This window comes from Mobula birostris, chromosome 20 (assembly GCF_030028105.1).
Source record: "Mobula birostris isolate sMobBir1 chromosome 20, sMobBir1.hap1, whole genome shotgun sequence".
NCBI classification, from domain to species: Eukaryota; Metazoa; Chordata; class Chondrichthyes; order Myliobatiformes; family Myliobatidae; genus Mobula; species Mobula birostris.
Genome location: NC_092389.1, coordinates 22,199,727 through 22,217,333, shown reverse-complemented (window position 1 = coordinate 22,217,333; position 17,607 = coordinate 22,199,727).

Below are 17,607 nucleotides of genomic sequence, written 5' to 3'. Positions count from 1 at the left end.
TCGTCTGTGTGTCTGCCGGGGGGCAGGGGGGTGTGGTTGGTGGAAGAGAAATATTGTCAACATTTCAGGTCAACATCTGCTTCAGAATGGAGAGGGGAGATAGATGATAAAAAAGAACATCTACTGGCTGTTTTCCCCCCTCCGCTCTTAGTCCTGATGCAACATTTTGACCTGACACATTGACAATCACTCCTCTCCCCACAGATTCTGCATGACCTTCTGATTTCCCCCAGCAAATCGTTTACTTTTGTGACTTAAGAAAATACAGTAGTTATGCATAAAGACGATTGTGATCAGTTTCTGTAATTGGTTTTCAGACAAAAAGAATGCTGCATAAAAACATTACATTACAGGATCCATTTCAGGTCCCATCATACCCAAAGCAGTTGTATCAGCAGTCTGATAAATGTATTTTACTTTCTAGTAAAATTGGATTTAATTTGTATATTGTACCTTGAGCCTGGAAATATTTCATTGATTTGCCTTTAAATTTTACACTTTTGTCAGAGCTTTGTCTGCAGCCATGTGGAAGAAAACTAACTACTCTTGGTCATTTGAGGATGAAACACATTCATCTATTTAGAATTTTAAACTTGCCCCAAGCAGGTTGAGATAATAATGCTTTGCTCATTTGAGGCATTCTCATTTTGTTGTTATGATAAAGATTTTATCTTCAACTCTTAGGTAGCAAACTGCTCGCGTCATTTTCTTTGCAAACGATAAGGAACTTTCATAATTCATGTTTTTGAAGACTGATTATTTTTGTTTTGCAGATGAAGACAGCTGGCAGAAGAAATAAAACTCTTATCAGATATTTCTTGCTGTACTTGGTGCAGAAGACGGTTCTGTCAATTTATTAAGTGTTACATATTTGGTGCCTTGGGTATATTCTTGTCCCTTTACTGTTTATAAATTTTCAACCCTGCAAGCAAAGCTTATCTGCTGCTCTGACATTTAAAATTTCAGCAGAAAGATTGCTGGAAGCAACTAAAATCTGCTGGTTGTGCAAAGGGTTAGGAATGAGAAGATGCCATCTCAGGGCACATTTGCTGCATGAAACCATCAAGCAAAATAGAGCCAAATCATTCCTGAATTTAAGCTGAAAGGTGTTTTCTGTGCTTTGTCATCCATGACATTAATACTTCTGAAACGTTCTATTAACAGACTCTGACATCTTCTAATGCAAGCTAGGTGTCCTTTTTTTTCCATTACTTTCCCCTGGGGAGAGAAGCCTTTATTAATCATTTCTTGGGGCCCTTGCAAAGGTGGTAGTGAGGTATGACCTTGAAATGTAGTCCTTCAGGTTCCCACCATACCTTAGGGTAAAAGAGTTGCGTGATGAAGGTGCGGAACTTGGAAGGGGACTTCATAAGACATAGGAACAGAATTAGGCCACTCGGCCCATTGAAGCTGCTCTGCCAACACATTATGGCTGATTTATTCTCCTTCTCAACTCCATTCTCTGCCTTCTCCCCGTAACCTTTGATGTGCTGACTAATTAAGAGCCCCACTTTAAATATACTCAATGACTTGCCTCCACTGCTCTCTGTGCCAATGAATTCCACAGATTTACCACCATCTGGCTGAAGAAACTCCTCCTCATCCGTTCTATTCTGAGGCTGTGTCCCTCTTCCTAGACTCACCCACTTAAGGAAACATCCTCTCCACATCCACTCCATCTAGATCTTTCAATATTCGATAGGTTTCAATGAGGTCCTCCCTCATTCTTCTAAACTCACGAGTATAAACTGCGAGCTATCAAGCACTTGGTAAGCAGCCTCATGTGGCACCTTGTCAAAGGCCTTCTGAAAATCCAAATATACAACATCCACTGCATCCCTTTTATCTATCTTACTTGTAATCTCCTCAAAGAATTCCAACAGGTTCGTCAGGCAAGATTTTCCCTTAAGAAAACCATGCTGATTTTGTCCTGTCTTGTCCTGTGTGCACACGTTAACCCTTTCATTCCTGGAATCATTCTCATGAATCTCCTTTAAACTCTCTTCAATGCAGCACACCTTTTCTTAGATAAGGGGCCCAAAACTACTCTCAATACTTCAAGTGCAATCTGACCAATGCCTTATAAAGGCTCAGCATCACATCCCTGCTCTTGTATTCAAGTCCTCTCAAAATGAATGCCAAAATTGCATTTTCCTTCCATAACACCAATTCAACCTGCAAGTTATCTTTAGGGATCCCCGCACAATGACTCCCAAATTCCTTTGCACCTCAGATTTTTTAAAATTCTTCCCCCATTTAGAAAATGATCCACTCCTTTTTCCCTTCTACCAAAATGCATGACCATTCACTTCCCTATGTTATATTCCATCTACCATTTTGTCCATTCTACCAACCTGTCCAAGTTCTTCTGCTGACTCCCGGCTTTCTCAACACAACCTGACCCCTTCACCTATCTTTGTATTGTTTGCAAACTTGGACAAAAAACCATCAATCCTATCATCCAAATCATTGATATATAATGTGAAAAGAAGTGGTCCCAATACCAACCCCTGCGAAACGCCACTAGATACCAGTAGCCAATTAGAATACCTTCCTCCCACTCTCTGCATGCTACCAGTCATTCAATCTTCTTTCCATGCTAGTATCTTTCCTCTAATTTTGTGGGTTCTTAACATGTTGAGCAGCCTCACATGAGGCACCTTGTTGAAGGCCTTCTGAAAGTCCAAGTAAACAACATCCACTGACTCTCCTTTGTCTATCCAGCTTGTTATTTCTTCAATGAATTTCAACAGATTTGTCAGTAGAGGTTTTCCCTTAAGGAAACCATACTGACTTTGGCCTACTTTATCATGCACCTCCAAGTACCCCAAAACCTCATCCTTAATAATGGACTCCAACATCTTCCCAACCGGTCAAGACAGACTAACTGGCCTATAAAGTCCTTTCTTCAACACACTTTTTTTTAAAGAGTGGAGTGACATTTGTAATTTTTCAGTCACCTGGAACCATGCCAGAATCTAGTGATTCTAGAAAGATCATTTCTAATGCCTTCACAATCTCTTCAATTACCTCTTTCAAACACTGGTGTGTAACCCATCTGGTCAGCCTTCACACCTTTCTGCTTCCCAAGCACCTTCTCCTTAGTAATTGCAACAGCAGTAATGATAAATACTTATTAAGTGTCTTACTAAACAATGCATCTACTTGTATACCAATTGCCTCATTGTCATCCCTATCATTCCGGTTTCCATCCCCCTATCAAACTAGTTTAGACCCTCCCTAACAGCTCTAGCAAACCTGCCTGCAAGGATGTTAGTCCTTCTAGGGTTCAAGTATGACCCATCCTTTTTGTATAGGGCATACCTTCCCCAGAAAAGATCCCAATGATCCAGAAATCTGAAACCCTGCTGCCTGAAACACTGAATTTCACTTGTAACCTGCTAATATGTATGTATGTATTTATTTATTTATTTAGAGATACTTTGTGGAACAGATCCTTCCAGCCCAATGTGCTACACCACCCAGAACCCACCTATTTAACATTAGCCTAATCATGGAACAATTTACAATGACCAATTAACCTACTAACTGGTACATCTTTAGACTGTGGGAAGAAGCCAGAGCACTTGGAGGAAGTCTACATGGTCACAGGGAGAATGTATAAACTTCTTATAGTCGGTCCTGGAATTAAACTCCAAACTCCACCCTGAGCTGTAATAGCGTTGCGCTAACCGTTACGCTACCGTGGCTCCTCAAAGTTTGCCTGCAGCCAATTTTACTGTACATTCAACAAAGTCTAGATGATATTCTGGTATGAACTGATGAGTGACAAGTAAGATTTGTATTCTACTTGTTCAAAACAATGAATATTTCCAACAAGAAAGATCCTAACCCATTAATCATGAAATTACAAACAGCAAATGCCACACTACCAATATCTCATCTACATCTAACTTGAATGTGATAGAATGCCCTCAATATACCTGGGTGGAGGGTATTCTATCAGGAATGCTAGACACCATCCAAGTCTGACCAATTTGTTGATCCTCATTTCTTGTACTAAATGCTGAACTGGGATATTATTTGCAAAATACACCACCTCTAAAATACATGGCAGTAAGTCACCAAGGATAAATTGACAGTCTTTCCCATGCTCTCAAACTCTGTCACCAGAAGGTTCATGAAAGCACTACTCTCTGTAGGTTCCCTCCTAGTCATATGTTATCCTGATTTGGGGCTTATTGGTGGTGTTCTTATCACTAAGTCATTATTTTATAACTCAATGGAAAAAAAAATTCTGGAGGACCTTCACCAGATGTGCAATATTTTGTGAGAAGGTGGCTTATCATCTCCTGTTCAAGGAGAATTAAGTTGGTCAATTAATACTGTTGTTGACAGCAAAGCTCGTGTCCAAGAAATAAAAAGGAATACTTTGCAGAGATTTATAAAGGTCTTGCACTTGAACATTCTTGTATAGTGATTCATCTGTAGATTTTATTGTTGTATACATAGCCACATTGTTGCAGATGTCAAAGTGTAGGCCAGCAGCAAGTACCTCCTGAAATTCCTTCAAAAGCAAAATCCTTTGGGGGCTCACATTCTTTCTCCAACAAATTGTAACCAGATAATCATCCCATTACTGTTGGGAAGAACCACCTGTATTAACAAAGGCTGCTGATTTTTTTTTTATTGAAATTCATCAGGTAATGTTTGAGATAACACGAGAAATTATTGAGCTCTGAAAGGGTTTTGTTTTTGTACTTGTCAGATGCTTCTGTCAACCAAATCTTTCATTGCACTGTTGTCTCATGAGATAACAGAATATTTCACTTTGGTGTTGCCCACGGCACTAGTTTAGAGTCCTAGATTTTAGTGGCAAAGAAAATACTGGTCACCTTCTTTTCTCTCCCCACCTGAGCTTAGATGAATTCAGAGGGCTTATGTTGCTTTTGCTGAGCAGCCCAAAATCAAATAGCAAGACCTGAAAGCAGGACTCTGCCTGTTATCAAACCTCTTCTGATTTCTTTTAGTCTTTCTGAGTATCTCTGATATCCATCTATATTCAAAAACTGCTTAAAATGGATTGAATATGTCTTTAAAATTGATAATGCTTGATAGCTAAAATCAAGTAAAAGTACCTAAAGTTTGAATAATTAAGGATATTTTGTGTGTGTATATATGTATATATAAAATATGTATTTTGTTTTATTTGCCCTCCTTTTTTCCTTTTCTCCTCTTAGCCCTACATTCTCATTGAACTGACATGCAGATCCTGCAGTGTAAATCTTGTCGAATATTCTCAGTAGCTCTATTGTTCTGGCAATTGAGTGTGGAAACTGGCCCAAAATGGTGATGGAGCTCAAGCAATGCATTAGAATACCTGGGAACCTAGAATCATGGCATTTCTTGTGATGAGATGTGTAGGAATGTGTCTGGAAAAAATTGTCATATGGAGATCCATGAGTTCATTCTGTTTGCATTTTGTGACTAGGATTTATCACTCTTTAATCAATATTGCATGGGCCAAAACAATGATTCAAATGGTATTTATTTAATTGTATAGAGATGAAAGGCAGAAAACATTTTGGTCCCCATTGGTCCAACCAAGAATCTTGTCAGGTCAATTTTGCACAGCCTTATTCTGGTGGCATTGATTTGCTCTAGATTCATAGTTACTCACAAGGGAAACATACTTTGTTAGTTGCAGAATTGTAAGGTGAAATTCTAGTGCAGGCCTCAGTGAATAAAGACGTGGTACTCAATGTCTTCGCGGAATGAAAGGTGGAATAATCTCCAGGACCATATGGGATTTATCCTGGGCTGCAGCAGGAGGCAAGGGAAAGAGATTTTTGTGGCTTGGCTAGGATTTTTTAGTCCTTGCTGGATACATGAGGTAACATCAGTGGTATGGAATATACTGGAAAGGGTACTGAGAGAGAGGATGAATGATCAGCTAAAACCTATCAGACACCACCAGCATGTCTATAGCAAGAGCCAACATGCCTTTGATATCTTTGAACAAGGTAACAAAGTGTGTCAATGAAGGCAAGGTGGCAGATGTGAGTTGCATAGACTTTAGTAAAGCTTTTAAGACTGGTTCAAGAGGTCTGGGCACATGGGATCCTGGCAAACTGGATCCAAAATTGGCTTGGCAGTAGGAGATGACAGTTAATGGTTAGATGGTTGCTTTTGCAATTTTGTGTTGTGTCCCCTCAAGAATTGGAGCTATGATCCTATGACCCATGTTTGCAGCAAATGTCTTGGTGTGTGGGGGGGGGGGGGGTGAGCAAGGACAATAAGTTTGCAGGTAACACAAAGATTTCCAGAGTTGTTGATGGTGTGAAAGGTAGTCTAAGCCTGCAGAGAGGTTGTTGATGGTGTGAAAGGTAGTCTAAGCCTGCAGAGAGTTGCCAATGTATTGGTGAAAATGGCAAATGGGGTTTAATCTAGACAAACGTGAGGTGATATTTTTTGGGAACACTAATGAGGCTAGGACATACACCATATATGGTTGGATATTAGGGAATATTGGGGAATAGAGGGTTCTTGAAGAACAAGTCCATAGATCCTTGGAGATAGCTACAAAGGTAGACAACCTGGTTAGGAAGGCAAATGGGGTACTCGACTTCATTAATCAGAGTATTAGGTACAGAAGTAAGGAAGTTATGTTTCAACGTTATGAAACCTGTCAGACCTCAGCTTGAGTATGGCATGCATTTGTGGTCACCAAGGTATAGGAAGGATGTGATGGTGCTTAAGAGGGTGTAGAGGATGTTTTCCAGAATGTTGCCTAATTTGGAGCAGTTGAGTTATGACCAGCGACTGGAGAAGCGAGATTTGCTCTCCCTGGAGTGGAGGTGGTTAAAGAGCAGATGGTTGAGATGTATAAAATTGAAGGCTGCAGTTGGGGTAGACTGCAGGAAACATTTCCCCATATCAGAATAACTAAAACTAAAGGATATACTCTAAACCTGAATAAGGTAGGGAACAGATTTAGAGGCGATGTTGGCGGGACCACCTTCACACAAAGAGTAGTGAGTACCGCTGAATCTGGATTACTGACAGCACTTAAGAAGACCTTAAATAAGCACTTGAATCACTTGGTTATAGAGAGCTATGGACTAAGTGCCAAACAATGGGATTAATAGGGAAGGGTGCCCACAGTAGATGAATTGGGCCACATGGCCCGTTTCCATGCTGTATAATTCAATGCTTGTGGTTGGAGGTCAGTCATCCCAGTTACATGATGGTGCTGCATGAGCTCATCAACGCAATGTCCTAAGCTTATCAGTTGTTGCATCCTGATTAAAAATCTACAGTTTTAATATTAATTAAAATCAAGAGTTTAAATTCTCTGCAACCCTGCTTTTGTGAGTTCAAAACCTTTGGCTTGAAAACTTGAGTCATATTTAATCAAAGGTAACATGGGAGCAAAATATTTACTTTCTGATTTGCTTCGCAAGGCTGGCTGATGATAGTGAAGAAGAGAATAATTCAATATCAGTGGTTTTCACCTTTTTTTCCTGAGGTAGCATTCCCTTTTCTCAAAGAGAACCTGAAGATACAAATTAGAGTCATAGTCATATCAAAGTACAGCACAGAAGCAGGTCTTTCTGTCCATCTAGTCCGTGCCAAGCCTTTTAAGTAGGTTCCAACGACCTGCATCGGGACCATAGCTCTCCATACCCCTACCATCCACGTTCCTATCCATACTTCTCTTAAACTTTGAAATTGAGCTTGCATCCACCACTTGCGCTGGCAGCTCATTCCACACTCTCATTACCCTCTGAGTGAAGAAGTTTCCCCTTATGTTCCTGTTAAACTTTTCACCTTTCACCTTTAACCCATGACTTCTGGTTGTAGTCCCACCCAACCTCAGTGGAAAAAGCCTGCTTGCATTTACCCTATCTATTTATCCATCCTTAGCTATAACCTGGACTCTTTTTCAGTTAGTGGTGGAGAGGAGACCACTAAAAGAACTGTTATCCATCATGTCCAATCTGGCACATCCTCTCCATGACCTACTGAATGAGCAGCCGAGCACCGTTTTAAACAGGCTCACTCAGCTCCACTGTCACAAGGATCATTACAGAAAATCTTTCCTACCAAGTGCAATTAGCATACACAACAGTTCATCTCTATGTGATAGGAGAACACACATCATAGTACAATAGTCTTTTATTATTTTGTACTTTATTGCACATTGGTAAATTGTTACTGTGTACATTACTATTCTGTATTTTATTAGTTAGTATTGTATTTATTATTATTGCTAAATATGTTTTAAAAATGCTGTTGAACAAAATAATTTCCCACGTGGGATTAATAAAGTACATTATTATTGTACCCCTCATAATTTTGTGAAAATTGTCTTTCTATATAGTATTATTGCAGTAAACCCACTTCTATTATGTTTCTAGTGTGTTTGTCATTTTTGAGTAAACACGGTGATGGTTTTCAGGTTTTAAACCCATAGAAAAATGAACATGCAGCTGTTGACCAGTAGTCTGCTGGGAGTCATCAGAACCCTAGTAGATGCTGATCTGATGTAAGGAATACTGTTGGTGGATACATTGTGACATCAACAAAATTGAGGAAACACTTTACAGAGACAAAAGGTGCTAGCTGGGCTAGAGGTCTCCATTGCCAATGACACATACACTGCCTTTTACTTAGGCCATGAACTGAGTAGTAACCATGTGTGTATTATTACAGTTGTTAATGTCACATATGCAGCTTGTAAAGCTTTATCTTAAGAGCAGATGTGGCGGTGATGGAGGAATTGAGAGGAGATGGTGTTTTTCCAAGTAACAAGGTGGAAAGAGGGATACCTAGAGATGTAGGTGAATGGCCAATGAATGCACAGAGGTTCTGGCATTTAAAATGCTAATTTAGTGCTTACCACACCACATTGTTCACATCAATCATTATGATGTCCTTTAAATGGCTGATAATGGCACCTATCAAAAATTCCATTCCTGCCACATTGGGCACTCAACAATATGCTAACCAACAGAACCACTATACAACAGATGCTATAACATCTGTCACGCTCCTGACCCTGACACAGCCATAAAACGGGAACACATGTCAGAATGCTGTGTTTGGAGTTTAGTTTGTCTTTCAACACTACTGTCCCACAGACCTTAGTGAATAAACTCCTACTTCTCAGTCTAAATACATCACTGTGCAACTAGGTGTTGGACTTCCTAACCAATAGACCTCAGATAGTTAGGATGCACAACCACTCCTTGCTCTCCATCACCTTCAACACAGGTACTTCCCAGGGCTATGTACTGAGCCCATTGCTATACACTGTTCACACACAACGGCATGGCCAAACAACTGAGTAATCCCATTGCCAAGTTTGTCAATGACACGACAGAGGTGGGGATCATCACCAACAAAGATGAGACAGCTTCCAGAAAGAAGGTGGAAGAGCTCGAGGCCTGGTGCCAGGCAAATAACATCTCCCTTATTGTCAACAAGGCAAAGGAGATGATTGTCAATTTGAGTAGTACTCTCACTACTCATTCTCATCCTTTATATCAGCCGCACAGCAGTGGAAACTGCAAGCAGTTTTAAACTCCTGGGAGTGCACATTTCACACAACCTATCTTGGTCCCGGAGCATATCCTACACAATCATGTATGCTCACCAATGCCTCTACTTTCTGAGGAAGCTGAGGAGAGCTGGACTATGCACATCGGTACTCGTGGCATTCTACAGATGCACTGTAGAGATTATCCTAACATGCTGCATCACTGCACAGTACAGAAACTGCACTGTGGCAGACAGGTTGTCTCTACAACGGATAGTCAAAACTTCCCAATGCATCACTGGCACCAACCTACCAGCTATGTAGGACATACACATACAGAACAATGCTGGAAAAGGGCTGGTAACATCAGGAAGGATACCACCCACCCTACTAATGGACTGTTTGTTCAGGGAAGAGACTATGTAGCATCCACACCAGGGACCACCAGACCCAAAAACAGTTACCTTCCCTAGGCATTAAGGCTGATCAACACTTCCACCCACTAACCACCCCTCCACGCCCCCAAACACGACTACTTTATAATTTCCTGTCAAGTCATGTATAGACACTCCTCTGCCTAGTGTCATTCTGTGGGCGTACAATCTGTGTATATGAGTTATATTTATATTTATTGAGTGTGTTTTTATTGTGTTCTTTATCTTGTGTGTGTTTTTTTGTGATGTGTTGGATCCAGAGTAACAATTATTTTGTTCTCCTTTACATCTGTGTGCAGAAATGACATTAAACAATCTTGAATCTTGTTAATTACCTATTGTTTGCACAAGTTCCTTTGACAAATCAGCTGAGCAAATTTTCTATCTATCTGTATAGAGAACTACAAAAAGAACCCTTTTTTAGTATAGGCACGAGTCCGGAAATGTTCTGCACTCTAGGATGGCACAGATGTAGTGAAATGGTTGCTTGCATCGTTTGATCACATCAAAATTTATTTACAAGCAAGGTTGGTTGACACTGGCCCAATTCAGCCTGTGGCAGTGTCGTAGTTGAAGGAATTGAGAATGTACAGCTGCTCCGTAGAGTTTTTCCAGCAACCTTATGGATAAGGGGTGGGGTGAGGGGGTGATGCGAAGGAGGGTGAGTATTGAGGGGGAAAGTGGGACATCCTTTTTATTTCAGGGGAAAGGGTAGAATGTTAGGAATGAGAACTTCTCCAGCACTGGTCTCAGCTAGCAGAGTGGACATTGACCATTTCAGACATTGATATGGGATGTAGTATAAGGTTGCTCAGGCACTGGCGTGGAACTGTAGATCAGTCAAGACATGATTAATGCCTATTGTAGAGGAGGGAGAGCAGTTTCTCCTGGACTTTGGGGGTGTGGCTAGGCTGAGTTGGGTGGAGGTAAGTTTGAAGCAGAAAGCATCCAATCCTGCGGGAAGACCCCATTGCCAGCCATCCTCATTGTAAAACTTTATTCAAATTCCTCTACAATGAGTTGTGAGTTGCACATGGGATATTGCTATCCAAAGCATTACTGATGCAGGAAATTAATTTAACTGCATCAATAGAGTTCGAGACATAAAATATTACAAGCTACAATAAATAGTGCAAAAAAGGAGTAGGGAGGTAGTGGATCATAAACACGAAGATCTTGTAAATGTTAACTAAAATCCATAGTCATGATGCCATCAGTGTCTTAGATAAGCATATGAATATGCAGAGAATGGAGGGAGATGGATCACGTGCAGCTGGAAGGGATTGGTGCCATTGGCTTAATTAGTTTGGCATAACATTGTGGGCCAAAAGGCCTATTCTTGTGCTGTTCTTTCCTATGTTCTATCCAGCAAGTTGTGTTCATGACCACCACCACCTTTTGGATGTCACGCGCATATACACCACTTCAGCTTCCCATTTTCACATTGTTTCCGACTCCCAGTTCTTCCATAATCTTCCCCGCAGCAGCAACACTACACACTCCATGTCAGTACATTGCCTAGTATTGCTGCTCGTCACAGCAAGGATCAGCCTAGAGCTATCAAGTGTAAAGAGTTGACTCTCTAAAGCACAATGGCTGCATTTTCAGCATACTGAGGACGTGGACATAATTCTTATAGATACCCTTTCACTCTATACCAGGAGTTCCCAACCTGGGGTCTACGGACCCCTTGGTTAATGGTAAGGCTCCATGGCCTAAAACAGGTTGGGAACCCGTGTTCTATACAACACAGAAGTGAATTGCTTTGTTTCATTTGCACTTCACTCAACATAAGCAGACTCGAGATCGCAATCAATAAAGGGTGTGACAAAATGATTGTCAGTATGTTGAACTGCTACTTATCCGCGGCACTTAGCAATTTCAGTTCCTCTTTTTAGATCCATAACTATTGCCCAAAACAAATCAATTACTCATCTAACACAAGCCTGGACTGAATGCAACATTTAATGTGTGAAAAAGCTGCGTCTTGTCACAAGAAATATATACCATTTGTCTTGGCATCTTTTAGCTGAACATGAAACCATGCTTCTTGCATCTATTTTCTTTAATTCAGTTTGGAGAAACCTATTGTACTTCAACTTTGAAGCAATCAGCTGTCTGTTTATTGGCAGCTCCCAGTGCACATATTTGGCAGCCCTGCATATTTTTTTTCTAAAAGGTTCCTGTTCACTCGGAATTGTTGCTTTGTTTGTACTGTTTGCACACTCACTGCTTAGTACCATGCAGTTCATTGGGAATCCTACAAAATCTTGACAATTGTCTCACAAGGAATATGTTATAAGTGGGTCCAAAAATATTTGAGCCTGATCAGAGTTTGTGTATAATTCTGAGTGAGATGGAAGGGGCCAGATTGTTAATTTAATCCACAATATAGCGTTTCTGCTATTCATGCTTTTTCTCCATTTCCGGTTACAGCTGTGTAATCTGTTTGTTAAACCACATTACCTTGTCCAAAGGAACAATATTTGGCATCACCCTTAATTAGAATCATCAGCAGTCAAAAAAGATGTACAAGTTCAACATACAGGTTATGGAGCTGCTGCTGCAACAGCCATTTTGAGAAGCCTTGAATGACGCTGACAGGCACAGACATTGAGAAATCACAGCAACCTTTGTATAAATATTTATGTTAAAGTTCATTTTTCAAAAATGGATGCTGTCCATAGTAATTTGAGTGATTACTGTGGTGTATTCTTCTGCCATCCCTTTATCTGTTTATGAGTTGTATCTGCTCTTTGGAATAGCCCTTCCTCACTGAAATCAAAGCACATCAAATTTTCTAATGTGCTCAACCAGGAAGGTTAGAAGAGTCGCAGCTAAGTGAAGTACATTTTGGATCAATGCACAATTATATTTGCTTATGCTTTAGGGTGAAAATAGAATGCTCGCATAAAATACTTCAGTGTATGTTGGTGGTGTTATTCATTTTATTTTTAAATCTTTTTATTATTATTTAAAAATTGACAACAAGAATACATTAAAATAATCAAGTCAATATATCAATATGTATAATAAAAGTCAAACTATTAAGCAAGCTAAACAGTATATCAATAATAATAATTTTTTTTTAAATGTTAAAGCTATTTTTTTTTGAAAAAAGAAAGAAGGAAAAAAGAACCCCTACTAACTAAAACAAAAAACTCCAGCTAACAAACAAAAAAAAAACGAGAAAAAAAACATTCGGAGCACAAACCTGGAGCTATACACATACAAGCTTCTCTTAAAAAAAAGACATCAATCCACCAATCAAATCCATTTACCCAAGAATCAGAAGGGAACCATCTTAATTAACTCAAATCAAATGATAGTAGCAGGCAAAAGAGCCCCACATTTTTTCAAAGTCAAATCGAGGATCAAAAGTTCGACTTCTGAATTTTTCCCAAACTAAGACGTAGCATCACCTGAGAGAACCATTGTATCAAAGTGGGAGCAGAAGCATCTTTCCATTTTAATAAAATAGCCCTTCTAGCCAATAATGTAACAAATTGGTGTTATTCACACTTGTTTGTCAAAGCAGAGAAATAGTGCAATTTAACACCATTCTATGGAAAATTTGCAGTGTCAACATTTGAACAATAATTAGTAATCAACTTACATTTTTGTTACATTAAGGGCTAGTGTCAATCACTGATATTTTTGACTTGATTACATCAATGATAAACTCATTTTATACTCGGGTGAATAATGTGGTTCAATTATTGCAGGAGAAGTAATGTTGGTTACTATTGTTTCATTGGAAGATTTCATAATCCACAAATCAGTTTCTTTGCTGACGTTGAGGCTTAAATCCTGTCTATCTATTTGAACTTGATATTCTATATTGCAGGTTTATTAATGTATGCACAAAGAACTTCCTCTCTGCAATGCCACAGTAAGGAAGGCAATAGGGAGAGAGAGAGAGTGGAAGATTTTTGCAATGGATAAGTAGCGGAGAATAATGACAATTAGAAATTGAGAAGGTGAGAGGGAGTAAATGAAGTGTTTGGAATTGAAACTTATGTAATTTTCAATTTGAATGTACTCTCATCTAAATCTCACTTCAACTTCGTTCATTGTTCAGCTGAATGTGCATTCAGCCATACATTTTTCAAAAATATTATTTGTTTATTGTACTGAGCTATTGTGCATATACTGAGATAATGTAGAAAAGGCTTTATTCTCCATGTCATCCATTTGATCAGTTCAAAACATCAGTACATTGAGGTAGTACAAAGAGAAAACCGCTAAAAGAATGCAGAATATAGTGTTACAGAAATGTACAGTGCTGGTAGGCAAATAAGGTTCAAGGGCCATGAGGAGGTTGATTAAGAAATCATCTTTATCATACAAGATGTCTATTTAAGAGTCCTATAACAGTGTGATAGTGCCCTTCAGCATGGTGGTGCATTTTTTTTCAGGTTTTTGTATCCTCAGCCCAATAGAAGCAGTTAGAAGAGAATGACCAGAATAAGAAGGATCTCTGATATGCTGGCTGCTTTCATGAGGTAGCAGGAGGTGCAGAAAAAGTTAATGAAGGTTGAGGGGGGTGACGGTGGGAGATGCTGTTTTTTTCTGATGGACTGAGCTATGTCTGCAATTGCTAGTGGTCTTGGGCTGAGCAGTTTCCATTCTGAGCTGTGATGCAGGTGGATAAGATGCTTTCTCTGGTGCATCTCTAAAAATTGGCGAGGGTCAGCAGAGACGTGTTGGATTTCCTGCACCTTCTGATACCTTCTTGTGAAAAACGCACCACTGCTGTGCTCTCGTGTGGTTGAACAGGAAAAGCTGTTGGTGAAATTTACACCTTGGCACTTGAAGCTCTAAACCATCTCCACTTTGGCACAGTTGATAGACATAGGATTATGTGCTCTGCCCTACTTCCTGATTTTGTAGGAAATCAGGTTCAGGGGTTTGGTGAGTGGGGATAGGAGACACTAACAATAAATGGATTAGCTATTTATTTACAAGACAAGCCAGACACTAAATGTTCAGTAAACCCCTCAAGCTAAACTCGGTTACAGATGCTTATCTGAACAGAGCGCCCAAAGTGGCAGGACACACACGCAGCTGCAAATGCTTTTCTGAAGCGTGGGCCTGTGCCCTCGGCATTGCAACCCTCACCCTCCACTGTCTACTGTATCCTCTCGTCTACCTGGTCCACAGTGACTTGAGAGGAATAGAGCCTGCATGGTTACCAGGCGCTAGTTTGAAATCTTACCAGCACTGTGACGTCATTAACTAAATGGAAGCTAGTGGGGAGGGACTCCAATGCTCCTTACTCAGGCCAGCCCCTGCATCCCATGGTCCCAGTAAAGGCAATGCCACTCCTTCTAGATTGTGAGTTCTAAATACCCCACCATGGCGGAGGTTAACCTATGATCCTCTGGTGAGATGGCACTGTCAGAATAGATCCCTGTGACCAGAGCCCATTGGCGAAGGGCTCTGGTCCCTTTTTCTACAGAACTCCACTCCTCCCAGGGCACTTAAAGAGTGAGGAGATACCTGACCTTCACTGCCACTCTCACTCTGCCTGATAGTGATTTCTCGCCCCCGTGAGAAGCAGGTGGCACTCTCAGTGTGTTGTTGACCATGTGGTAGGACGACAGACCCTCCTCAGGATACCTATCTCCCTGTTGGATCAACTCACTCCAGCACTCCCCACGTCACAGATCCTCGGCAACCGCATAGGCAGAGGCTCCCTTGGCTTCTACCAACACCTGTCTCGCAGCTCTGCCAGTTCATTAGCGGAGAACTCTCTGATGGTAGTCGTCTTGGTGAGACCCGCTGTGATATCCTCTGCAAGTCCCTGTCCCCAGTCTGCTGCTCTTTCTCACCCTGTTCCATGGAGGTTGGAGGGGCAATGGGCCGGTGGCTCCCTTGCAGGGTCTGTGACCACATGGCCACTGGTCTGGCCTGTTCTAGCACAGTTGCAAAGGGGGAAGGACACTCACTTAGAGGGGAAACCCCGAGATTCTCTTCTAACGTCCCTTCCCCATCCTCACCAACCATCTAACCAGATGTCCCCATCCTACATCCACGTGTCGGGGTTGCATTCCTGAAACATCAGGGCTCGGGCCTTAATGAGTTCTGGTTGCCAGTTAGTCCTGTGAGAAGCCTCGAACTGCTGCATGTTCACTAGCTGACAGGCCATCTCTGTGCTCTTATCTCAACTCGCTGGCCCAGGTCTGTGCTGACTGGCCAATCTCTTCCCAAGTAACATATCACCAGTTTAGCAATTCTATCTTATTCCTCAAACTATTTACTTCTTTTTCCATTTGTGAGATTATCTATAGATGCCAGCAGCCAGAAAGTATCCCTCTGGTTCCCCTTGGTTGACCAGTCTACAGATGTCCTGTAGTCCACCAGTAGATTGGTGAGACTCTCAAATCCTGAACTACTCAGATAGGGTTCTCTCTTTCACTTTTCCTTCTGAAGATGCTCATCTTCTGTTCCATCTCCAAACCCTGCTCACAGTGCCAATTGATGTGTGAAATCAGGTTTGTGGGTTTGGTGAGTGGGGATAGAGGACACTAACCGTAAGTAGGTTAGTTATTTATTTGCAAGACAAAACAGACACTAAACATCAGTAAGCTCTTTGAGGAAAACTCCATTACAGATACTTATCTAAACTGAGCACCTGAAGAGGCAGGGCAAAACAGACACTAAACATGCACACGGTGGCAAATACTTATCTAAAATGTGCGCCTGGGCCCTCCTTACTGCAGTACACCCCCTATTGTCTGCCATATCCATGGCACCATCATCTACCTGGTCCACGGCAACCTGAGAGGAAAAGGGAGTGCATGATTACTGTGCGCAAGATTTAAACCCGACTGGCACCTTGACGTCATCTGCTAAGCTGAAGCTAGTGGGAAGGGCTTCAATGCCAGTCTCTGCTTCCCATGGAGATGTGGCTTTCAATGAGCAAGTTAACTAAGGCACCTACTGCAACAGATGACCAGCCCTTTTCTTTTGCTAACATTGGGGGAATCGTTGTCTTCTTGATGTCGTGCCATTTTCTGTTCTCAACCTCATCATCATTTGAGATACAGCTCACTATGGTGGTGTTATCTGCAAACTTGCAGATGGAGTTCCAGCAGAATCTGGCCACACAATTGTGAATCTATAGCAAGAAAAGGAAGGACCTGAGGAGACAGCCTTGCTGGGGTACCAGTATTGAGGATAATTGTTGTTGGTGATGTTGCAGCCTGAACTTGTTGATTGTGGTCTGTTGGTCAAGAAGTGAAGGATTCAGATGTAGAGGGAAACACTGAGTCCTATGTTGAGGAATATGGAGAGGAGTTTGTTTGGAATTATGGTAGTGAAGATAATCAATAAATTGTCTTTGTTATCCAAATGTTTCGGAGATTAGATAGATACTTTATTAATCCCAAAGGAAATTACAGTGCCACAGTAGCATTACACATACACAGATATACAAATATGCAAATATTAGACGAGAAGTAAGAAAGAATAAAAAAAAATAAGTTGCCTCAAACAGTCGGTCAGGGGAATGGCATCTTCTGTGGATGTGTTTTAGCAGTGGATGTAGTGAAGTGAGTCAAAGTTGTCTGAGACAATAGAATTGATACGTGCCATGACCAGCTCTTAAAGCACCTCGTGGTGATGTCAGAACAATCAGGTGGTAGTCACTATGGCACATTCTCTTAT